The sequence below is a fragment of the Vigna umbellata genome, chromosome 4, assembly GCF_029865625.1.
Source record: "Vigna umbellata cultivar VRB3 chromosome 4, Vumbellata_1.0, whole genome shotgun sequence".
NCBI lineage: Eukaryota > Viridiplantae > Streptophyta > Magnoliopsida > Fabales > Fabaceae > Vigna > Vigna umbellata.
Genome location: NC_142168.1, coordinates 52534001 through 52544631, shown reverse-complemented (window position 1 = coordinate 52544631; position 10631 = coordinate 52534001).

The following is a 10631-nucleotide window of genomic DNA, read 5'->3' as shown; positions in this document are numbered from 1 at the left end:
AAATGAAGACGAAGCTGCGGATATCCCCATGCCTGACCCCACACATGTTACTGGCCCATCTCATGTGCACGAGGAATATATTCTAGAGAGTCTCTCTAGACAAATGACTGAGATGGCTCGCCTCCAAAATGAGATGATGAACATTCAAAACACTCGCCATGAAGAAATATGTACTCATCTCAAGCATCTAGACACTAAGATTTCAGAATTAGAGCGTCACTTTAATAGTGACGCAAGTGATGAGTTCTAGATCCTCTTTGTTTGTTTTGTTGTTTATCTTTATAATTATACATTTTTTTAAATTCAATAAAAAGTTGTTCCTTTCTTTTTCTTCTATGCATAATTTCTTTTTATTAAGGGGGAGCACATGTTTTTTTCTTATGATCAAAAAGAGGGAGAAGATAGTTTAAACTCTTTATTTCTTTATTTTTCTATTAATCTCTCCTTTCGTAAGTTGTGGTTGTTTCAGATTATTAAAAAGCTTTAAACTCAGAAGAATTTTTGATCATCATCAAAAAGGGGGAGAATGTTAGCAAAAATCAAAGATGAAGTTTTGATGATGAACAGATTTGCACAAGTCAAGATCCATAAAGACAAATTGAAGATCTTTGTATTTTATAAAGCTTTTATAATAATCAAAGTTGATGTAATAGTGCTCAAATATGGATTAGGGTTGATTCTTGTAATTTATAGTTGATTTATTTACTGTTGAGAATCATCCACAAGTTTTTTTAATCGATTAAACCCAGTTTTAATCGATTAAAACGAGGCTGGCACTGAAAACCCAATTGCCCCTGTAATAATCGATTAAAGTTAATAATAATCGATTAGTTAATCGATTATTCCTGAGAATAATCGATTAATACTAGCCGTTGGGGGTTTCAGATTTGAAAAACTAGCCGTTGTACTCATTTTAATCGATTAATACTTGTGTTAATCGATTAAATACGTTAGATGGCCCGTTTTCGAAGAATGGAAGGGTATTAGGCTGAGTCTATAAGGTGGCTCACTCTTAATCTCAAAAACAACTCTTCCCTTGTGAAAAACATCTTTGAACTCTTTGAGAACTCTGTGAGATTGTTGAAGCTAAGGAAACTCTTGTCTGCAAAGTCCTAAAGTGCTACTGCGGTGACAGAGGAATAGCTTGTTCATCCTTGGTGTATCCGAGGAAGTGCCTGGAAGAGAATCATCCTTTGTGAAGCATTCGAAGGAGGTGGTCATCCTTTGTGAAGATTTAAAGGAAGTGTAAGTTCGTCTCTTGTGGTTTCAAGAGAGGTGGTATTTCTAAACTCTTACAAATTGTTTTTCTTTGTGATTAATATTTGTAACTGTTTTGTGTTAGTGAAAAAGGTTTATCTTGTTTGAGATAAGCAACTGGACGTAGGATCCGAGTGATCTGAACCAGGATAAAATCACCTGTGCAATTTTTCTCTTTCCCTTACTCTGTCATTTATATTTAATTATCTGCCCACTAAGAAAAATTAAGAGAAAAATAATAAAAGGTACAATAAAAGTATATAACCAATTCACCCCCCCCCCCCCCTCTTGGTTTGTTCCACGCTAATAATTCTGTTGCAGCGATTCTAACATTAAGCTCCTAATCGTAATGCATAATTAATTATTAGGGATGCAAGGGATTGTGGTCTAGTAATTAAGGATATGCTTTCTTCACCGAGGAATCGCATTTTAAGTAATTTAGAGAGTGACATTAACAATTGAACGAAGAAGATGAATTAATATATGCATGAGAGTAAGGACAGTGAAATCTAAACCCCAACAACATTATCATCTCATATTGTCAACTTCATCCATTCATTCTAGTGTTTAGCCTCAATTGATCAAATTGCATTCATGTTTATTTTTAATTCATTTGCATTCAAAACCCCAAAAATTGTTCTTAAGTCTTAATTGGCAGGATGTTTATAAAATTGTGGAACTTGAGTGAACCTATGAGAGGTTGGGCTCTGGAGTTTATTGTTGAATGTTATTGCTTTGGAACCATAGTTGATTTTGCCGGAGTTTCTCTGTTGAACTATTTTCTTGCTTGTTACAAATGATCAAGGCCATATGTTCTTCTCCCTTGTAAGCTAGTGCTAACATTTTAACCCAAATAAATATTTTTGTTTTATCCTTTGAACCTTGAGTTGGATGTGAAAGAACCTTTGAAATCTGGCCTTGAGTTGAGTAAAGTATGCATGTATGGTATAAGAGAATGATTCAAGTTTAGGGTTGTTGGGAAATTGAAAAAAAAGAAAAAGAAATAAAAAGAAAAAGAGCATTGAGTAAAGCAAGAGAAGAAAGAAGAAGAAGAGAAGGATGAGCTTAATGAATAAAAGTTGGGATTAAGTTGAGAAGTGGTTTCTCAAGTGAAAAGTAGAAAGAGAGGTTAATGTTAAATTATGAAGTAAATTGTTCACTCTCTTAACTCAAGGAACTTTGTTGTCCAGAAAAACCAGTTTTCTTCTTAGCCAGCCATAATACAAGCCTTAAAAAGTCCTTGTGATGATAACTTGCTTGTGAATGTGTTTGATGTTGTTTAAATGAAAGACAAAGTTGATTTGTGTGACATTGTGATGGTAGATGGTAGAGTGAAAGAGACCTTCATTGTACACCTTTGAGCTTGAGTGAAACACTTTCTTTGGTGAGGAAAGATTCCATGCACTATAGGATAACATTTTGCTTTGGTTATTGATCACTCTTAAGGCCTTGCATCAGTTGTGTATGCTTTGTGTTGTGAGCACCATAGTTGAAGCTTGATTGGTTAAAACATCATTATATCTTGACTGATCTTGCTATGATGAGCAGACATGAGTAATTACTTGTTTTAGGAGAAAATGCTTTTTGGTGTGCTAGACCATTGTAGTATGACTATGTTGTTTAAGCCCTCTTTTGGGGACAAGCAAAGTTTCAAGTTTGAGGTTGTGAGAATGGTTGATTTTACTGTTATCAGTGATGCAATTTTGATACTAAATCAACTCTCTTTGACTGTGAAGCTTACTTAAACTCTTATTTTTAGTTAAATTTTGTGAATAAGTTAGTCGAGGTTATACCTAATGATTTTGATCACTAATTCCCTCAATTTTGTAGGTTATTGGTATATTTTGGAAGAAGAATAAATTATCAAGGAGTTGGAACCCTGAAAGGACAACAAAAGTACCATAAAAGAAGGCTGTAGAAGGCTCAAGGACGCCTGGTTAACCTTTTTGGGCCCTGGGCGCTGGTTGCCCCTTTTAGGGGCTTTGAGCGCTGATGGTCGCATAAGGATGCCTGGTTGCCTTCTTCTGGGGCGTTGAGCATTGGAGGCCACACAACCATGCCTAGTTGCCCTCTTCTTGGGTGTTGAGCGCCAATTATCCCGTAGCACGCCTGGTTGCCCACTCAAGGGGTGCTGAGCGCCACTCTTCGCGGAGTCTCGCCTGGTTGCCCCTAGTTGGGGCACTAAGCACCAACAACATTGGCTTATGTGGCACTTCTGATCTATTTGAAGGCCTTTACGAACTATGGTGGATATCTTTTGACGGCTGAAGCACAAAAAGGTTTTCTTCGACCCTTTGGAGGAAGATTGGGCATGTGGGAGCTTTCCTTATTTCCTTCTAGGGTTTCCATCTCATTTACATTCTTCCATTGTAAGCCAACGTTCTCCATGACAATGGAGAGCAAAATTCATTTATTTTTGGGGAAAGATGTAACCTTTGATCTTCATGTAGTTGAACATGTTTTGAATATTTTATGCTTCTTTCATTGGATGCTAGTGATTTTCTCCTATTCTTAATGTTTGTTATGCTTTTGGCCACTCATAGATTGATGAATTGATTTTTTTGTTACTGGGAAATACTTAGGAACCATGATCTGGAGGATTTCATCTAAAGGAAATATTATCTAGGGATAGAAATAGGATGTTTAGTTGTCTTAAGCTTCTTTTCTTAATGCAAAATTGGTTATTAGGGTTTCAAGGGATTGTTGTCTAATAATCAAGGCTAGGCTTTTTACGCCAAGGGATTGGGTTCTAAGTAATTTTGTAAGTGACATTAACATTCCAATGAAGAAGATGAGTTATAATATGCATGAAAGTGAAGTAGGTGAAATCTAACCCCAACAACATCATCATCTCATATCATCTCAATACCTTTCATTCATTCTTGTTTTAGTTTCAAAAGATCAATTTTACACTCAAGTTATTATGTTTACTTTTATTGCATTAAATGTCATTCCATGGAATCGTTCTTTAGCCTTAACTAGTTAATTTATTATACGATTGTTTAGTGTCACGAGTCTCTTCGGAAACGATACTTGGTCTTACCATTTTATATTACTTGATACGATTTGGTACACTTGCCAATTAGTTAACAAAACTCCCACATATCTTCCACTCTTTCAACTCTTCCATAGACTTGGGCAGCTTTTCAGCACAAACTATCAACAAACAGTCTTGGCTTTAAAGCCATCACGATGTGTTGTAAGGCAAAGTCAGGATGCAAATCCTTAATTTGCCATACGGTCTGGTTGTAACACGAAATGAAGGCCTAAAGCGATTCATCATTGTTCTACTTCAGATTCATTAGAGATAGGGTTGTCAGGTCTTGGACTCGACTCGATGCAAACTGTTGACCGAAGACTTCTTCTTGAAGTTCTCCAAAAATATGGGCAGTAAAAGATGGAACCACGCCAACACTTCTCCTTGAAGTGGTAGGGAGAAAGCTTTGTACTAGATTACATCGTTAGCGGTGTGGAAAGCCATGCGGCTGATGTACATTGTCGGAACAATCGGTACCATTATAGAGTCGCGCAGCGGAATAAAATATTCGGAAAGCGTGTTACGGTCACAAATCAAGTTTTGATGGTCCGTTTTAGAAAAACAATTTTCTTAGAGAAAATTTATCAAACAATTAATGTGCATAAAACAATAAAGAGAGTAGGGAGTAGAAAAAATTGATACACTAGATTTTTGTCCTGGTTCGATTCAAAAGAATCTACGTCCAGTTGTTAATCACTATAAAAACTTATTAACGTTTTCACTAAAATCAGTTTCACAAATTACAATAAGAGTTAATAGAAAACAGAGAGATAAAACCTTCCTTCGACGAACAAACCGGAAGATGACCACCTTGCCAACTCGAAGAGAACCGCTCCGACTATCGACACACGAAACGCGAGCTTCTCCTATTCACAGACCAGGCAAAGCACTTGAACTAGCTTTTTAGAACTTCCTCAGACACACTGTATTCTCAAAAAGCTCAGAGTTTTCTTCTTAGAGTTTTGGAAGAACCTTATATAGCCAACAATTCTGAATTCGTAGAGATGAATTATAACTGCCATAGAATTATAGCTTCTAATAATCGATTAAATGCGTAACAATTCTGGAAGTACAAGTTTTTCTAAGTATTACATGTTTAAAGCCTTTCCTAATACATTTATAATCTACAAAGTGCTTTTAAAACAATTAGAACAGTCTATCTTCTTGCAACATCATCAAAATCATTTATCTTCAAATTTACCAATGCTCCTCATTGGTAACAATCTCCCCCTTTTTGATGATGATCAAAAATCACTTTTTAAAAGCAACTTTGGGTTATCTGCAAAAGATACAAACTGATAGACAACAATAAGAGTTAGTAGTAACTACATACATATTTCTCTCCCTTTTTGATCATAAGCAAAAAGAGTTATAATGCTCCCCCTTAATATGAGCTCCCCCTCAATTAAACAATGTATGTACTAAAACAATAGATCATATTATTCATGAAAACATTAAAGATTACAAGGGCACATAAAGCAAGACATGAACATGATAAAACATCCTAGGAATTCAAAACAAAAATTTCTCCCCCTAAATGTAATATTTCCCTTAAACTTAAAAACAGATTCTGAAAAATATTGTAAGATCTATTCAGTCCAATGCAATGCAGAAATACTTACAAGCTAGTTGAAATTAGTATTTGCAATTCCAAACTAGTTTCAATAATTCTAGGTAGATCAAATTCAACTTTTATCAGACTTAATTAATTCATTGAATTCAACAGTCAGTTTCCAAACGAATTAGAAATTAATGATTCTACAAATAATTTATGAGCTAGAATGAATGCAATAGTAGCTTAAATGAATGTGATCACAGCTACTCCAGGTTCAACAAGAAAGCATTTCAGCTAGCACAATCAGTTCAAAAACTAATTTTGACAGCACAAACTTCAACTTCCCAAACACCAACTGATTCATGCACTCTCATATCCCAATTTGTTCAACTTCACAAATTTAGCTATGCATATCAAAACAACATATGCAAAAATTCAATCACAAGAGCTGATTCAGGTTTTATCTTTCAACATTTTTAAACAAAATAATTTACATCAAAATTATGCAAATTTGATCTGTTCATTTACTGCATCCAAGCTCTCAATGTATATTATCATAACTCATTCATTATGCATTTGAACTTAAAAACAAGTCTCCATAGAATCTTTGAAATAGAAATGACAATTTAAATTTCACATGTCTTAATCATCCAAAATTGCTAATGAAAATCTGTCAGCCAACTCATTTAAATGACTTTTTCATAGTTTTTTATGCTTGACAGAGATTACACCAAAGGTAACTTCAACGTACTCATGAAATTGAAAACTAAGTCAGTTAAACACAAATTCAATAGATAATTATCAACAAAGCACTGAAATAACAATGCACATGGCTTTACATGACATGAATGAAATTCAACACATGAATATCTTAAATAGATGAATTTCACTTGATCAAAATGTGTAAACAGACAAGAACACAACACAGGATGAATGAAATAGTGATGAACATATCATTTGCCTAACCAGAAATGAATATAACAATAATTAAATAATGAAAGATCAAGTAAAAACAAGATGCAACATCACAGTTTAAACAACACTTAGCTCAAATACTTGGTGCTTGAACGAAGGCTTTTGGATACCACTTGATGGAGTTACATCCTGGCTTGTAGCATCAATTCAAACAGCAGAATACCATAAAGCTCTCGTATCCTTTTGAAAAATTAACCTGCAAAGTAAAACCAGTATAGTTTTTGTACCCATAATCTCATTTGGGTCCTTTGAGGTTAGAGACATATTACTTTATAACAGGAATCCAAGCATATTTCCCATTTGGAACATCAAAATGTTTAATTCTACATTGGTTTGAAGTATGTCCCTTTTTCATGCAATAAAAACAACAAACATCATGCACCTTATTTTTCACAAAAGTCCCTTTCTCAACCCAAACTCTATTAGTTCTCTTAAATTTAGACTTTTTATGATGATGCATGTTTATATTTCTAACATTGCTCTTTCTAAAAACATTTTGAACATGTGAGATAGGCTTGATTCCTTTAGAAAGTAAATTTTCCAGTATGTCAATGTCAAACATGTGACTTTTACAAGATAAACACTCAATAGGTTGTACAATAACATCAGATTCAGATAATTTAGTTTCTAGACTACTAACTTTGTTTCTCAAAACAACTTCGTCATCTAGTACTTTTTCATACTTCAATTTCAATTCTTTAAATTCCTTTTTCATATTTTTATGAGCAGCATTCAATGTTTCAGATTCATCAAGTAATTCAAGAAACGCCTTTTGTAAATCAAATTCATTATCAACCCAAGCAATGTGGACCTTCTTCTTTTTGTGAATTTTCTTGATAATTGGACAAATAGCTTTTATATGGCCTCTTTCACTACATCCATTGATGGAAGACCATCTAAGACGCACATTGGACCTCTTACTAGAGCCATGGCAAAGAGGATTCAAGAGGAAGAAGGATCACCTACCATTTTGCTTTTATGGAAGGTAATTTACATTGATTCTTTTTCCCATAATTAAAAGCACATTTTTCCTTGCTTTGTAGGATTAATAAAAAGCAGCTGCCAATATAAAGACTTGGGGGAAAAGCTTGCTGCCCAAACTATCAAACAAAGGTGTTTTACATGTGTGCTGCTGACCAAAACCATCAAAACAGAATTTGGCGCTTTCCATTTTCAAACTTGCTGCCCAAGAATTCACATGAGCTGTGTGAGCTGCTGCCCAAACCAAAATTGACACCATTCATTTCAGTTTAATTGTTATTTCATTTTGAATGTCATTTCAGATGTGAGGCTCTTATTTCCCTATAAATAAGAGACCTCTTTCACCATGTAAAGAACTTTTGAGCGTAGTAAATTGCTGCTGAAATTAACTTCCAGCCCTAATGCTCTTGAGTCATTTATTCTCTCTACTTTCTCTTCCCTTTCCTCTAGCTTCCTTCCATTGTAGGAAGGCCTTCTAAGTTGTGAGGTTCCCACACATACTCATTCCACTCAAACACACCAACCATCAATCAATCTCACTCAATTTCCACTGCATTCACACTGCTGATTTCAATCCGCTGCACCAATATTGTTCTCGGTTTTTGAAGCTTTGTCTGCAAGGTCCAGGTCATTCTAAGCATGTCTAAGCTTCCATCAAGTGGTATCAGAGCCTTGGTTGTCCACGCAAACCAAAGCTAAGTTCCTCTTCCATTTTCTCCTTCCAATGGTGATCTAATTTCTGTTTCAGTTTTCCAAATCAGTGTGTTCTGTTTTGTTTCCAGAGGTGTTGTTTTTCATTTCTGTTTTGCTATGTATTACTTTTCCAGTAGTTCAATTTGAGTTTCCTTTGTGTGTTGATGTTGTCCTTTCATTTTAATCGGTGAAACTTCATTTTTTGAGTCAATTTCAGCCTTATAATTCAAAATTCAGTGCTGTTATAGTCTTGTGCAATTGTTGTAGTATTTTTTTCTATTTTGTTTAGTTTCCTGATTCTGTTGGAGTATATTGTGTTAATTGATTTGCAAGTGCTAAACAAGCTGTATATATACCAAATAAGGCAATGAGGACTTGATCTAGCCCGGGTTATACAAGTTGAAGCATTAAAAGTGTAAATCAGATTTGAATTTGGTGTGAATTTTGTTGCAAAAATTAAATCTGGTGCAACACTGTTGAGAGGGTCGCACCTCCCACAAAAGTTGTGCATAAAAGAATGCAGTATAGACTAGGCAGTGACTCCTAGGTCGTCTCTCAAGGACCAATTTGTGGTTCGAATCTCAGATCACACACGTAGTGGGGGGTTTGATGGTTTGGTTGCGAATAAATAAAAAAAAGCGTTTTAAATAAAATTCAAAATAGTAAAACTAGATTAAGACAGTAAAAACGAAATTGACACATTAAAATGAAATTACAGCAACTTGAAATAGTAAAATCAATCCGAAACATCTAAAATACAGAAAATCAGTTCAAAATATGATATAAAATATTTTAAAGCAAAGGAAATGAAAGAAAATAAAACTTATGACCCATTCATCTACCAAAAGAAATTAAACATTGCAAATGCTTATAAAGAACTACCTCCTTAGCCGTGACACATCCATGTATTCAATCCAAAGAAAATTAAAATAATTTACATGCTTTTCTTGGTTACTCCTTACGTGAATGGTGCACTTCCAACATCTTATTTTATTTTAATCACCACATGCTCCACTTATTTCCCAAAAGCATTTGAAATGAAAGCTATCACCGTGTTCAACTATACCACTAAAGAAAGTCACCATCCTAAGTAATTAAAACCCTTCATATGTGACAACACACCACTTTCTCCTTACTAAACCGTGACACCACATCTCCAACGTTGGACATGGCTCTCTTCTCCACTACACCGAGAGCTCTTTCTCAAATTTGACAATTTTTTGGGTTCATTTCTTTTAAGTGATAGCATCTTTCTCTAGCATCTAAGGAATTAAAAGAAGTAAAACCTTGCTTCTGTAATTGAAAGAAACCGAAACCGAGAACTCCCTCATCAAATAAACACTTTCTTTTTGAGTTATTTTCTTTTACTGATTAGGTGATGGAAATCTATTTGCTACTCTACTGCTAAAGCAAAATAAATGAACTTGTTCTTTGGTTCAACACAAAGCCGAGAATCACCTTCCCAAAGGTTACAAAATGCAAGAAGAGATTTTATAAAGGAGCAGGAAGCTAAATGAAATATGCAATCAGGATTCAAGAAAAGGAATAAACATCAACCAATTCATATTCATCACGAAAAACACATTACAGTTCTCTTGAAATAAAAACATTCAAAGTGAAAGAACAAACAAGTAGTGCCTGGCTTGCTCCTGGCCGAATGCTTCTCCTTCCAGTCTCCACACCAGTTTGCTTTCTCCTTCTTCAATCCATGCTGGGTGTACTCCTCCGTAACTTCTCTATGTGTAGAATCATGGAAGTGGAATAATACCAAGAGCTCCCCCCCCCTTAAACTAATAAATAAACCTCTTTTTAAGTGGCGGCTGGAGCCCTCCAAGTGTGCACAATTCCCAGACCTCAGGGCTTCTTCACGTAGGCTCTCCCTTTAGCTTGGTGGACCGTGAGTTGCTGCTGCACCTCCTTTCTGCCAGCGTGCAACCCCCTTTTTTTTTCTTTGGGCCGTGGCAACTTCCCATTTGCTGGACCGTGAATGATTTCTTTCTTCCAGCACCACGTCTTCACTTCTTTGCTGGACCTTTCCGTGTGCCTCCAATGCTTGCTTCCATGGGCCCATGTTGTTGCCGTGTGCTCACCAAAATGTGCTGGGAATGTGAAGCCCATCATGTGTATGTGTTG